The sequence below is a fragment of the Arachis stenosperma genome, chromosome 9 (assembly GCF_014773155.1).
Source record: "Arachis stenosperma cultivar V10309 chromosome 9, arast.V10309.gnm1.PFL2, whole genome shotgun sequence".
Classification (NCBI taxonomy): domain Eukaryota; kingdom Viridiplantae; phylum Streptophyta; class Magnoliopsida; order Fabales; family Fabaceae; genus Arachis; species Arachis stenosperma.
The window spans coordinates 63704187-63705281 of NC_080385.1; the positions used below are offsets into that span (position 1 = coordinate 63704187).

General features: G+C 40.1%; 1 non-coding gene across 1 annotated transcript; it reads right to left on the reverse strand.

Annotated features, from left to right (window-relative positions):
- Positions 1-497: 497 nt before the first annotated feature.
- On the reverse strand, positions 498-601 carry LOC130953050 (small nucleolar RNA R71). Its single transcript, XR_009075224.1, has one exon. It is a non-coding gene; the product is annotated as a small nucleolar RNA R71 (small nucleolar RNA).
- Between the last annotated feature and the right edge of the window lie 494 nt (positions 602-1095).

Genomic DNA, 1095 nt, shown 5'->3' on the forward strand with positions numbered 1-1095 from the left:
ATCCTGAACCTGAAAGGACTCTGAAGAGGAAACTAAGAGAAGCTAAATTACAACAATCTAAAGGTAACCTTTCAGAAATATTAGAACAAGAGAAGGAGATGGCAGCCGAACCCAACAACAATAATGCAAGGAGAATGCTTGGTGACTTCACAAAGCCAACGTCCAAATTTGATGGAAGAAGCATTTCCATTCCTGCCATTGGAGCCAATAATTTTGAGCTTAAGCCTCAAATAGTTGCTTTAATGCAACAGAACTGCAAGTTTTATGGACTTCCATCTGAAGATCCTTACCAGTTTTTTACTGAGTTCTTGCAGATTTGCGAGACTGTTAAGATGAATGGAGTTGATCCTGAAGTCTACAGACTCATGCTTTTCCCTTTTGCTGTAAGAGACAGAGCTAGAATATGGTTGGATTCACAACCTAAGGATAGCCTGGACTCCTGGGATAAGCTGGTCACGGCCTTCTTGGATAAATTCTTTCCTCCTCAAAAGCTGAGCAAGCTTAGAGTGGATGTTTAGACCTTCAAACAAAAAGATGGTGAATCCCTATATGAAGCTTGGGAAAGATACAAACAGTTGACCAAAAGGTGTCCATCTGACATGTTTTCAGAATGGACCATATTAGATATATTCTATTATGGTCTATCTGAATTTTCGAAAATTTCACTGGACCATTCTGCGGGTGGATCCATTCACCTAAAGAAAACACCTGCAGAAGCTCAAGAACTTATTGACGTGGTTGCAAATAACCAATTCATGTACACTTCTGAAAGGAATTCCGTGAATAATGGGACACCTCAGAGGAAGGGAGTTCTTGAAATTGATGCTCTGAATGCCATATTGGCTCAGAACAAAGTGTTGACTCAACAAGTTAACATGATTTCTCAAAGTCTGAATGGACGGCAAAATGCATCCAACAGTACTAAAGAGGCAGCTTCTGAAGAAGCTTATGATCCTGAGAACCCTGCAATAGCAGAGATAAATTACATGGGTGAACCTTATGGAAACACCTATAATTCATCATGGAGAAATCATCCAAATTTCTCATGGAAGGATCAACAGAAGCCTCAACAAGGCTTTAACAATGGTGGACGCA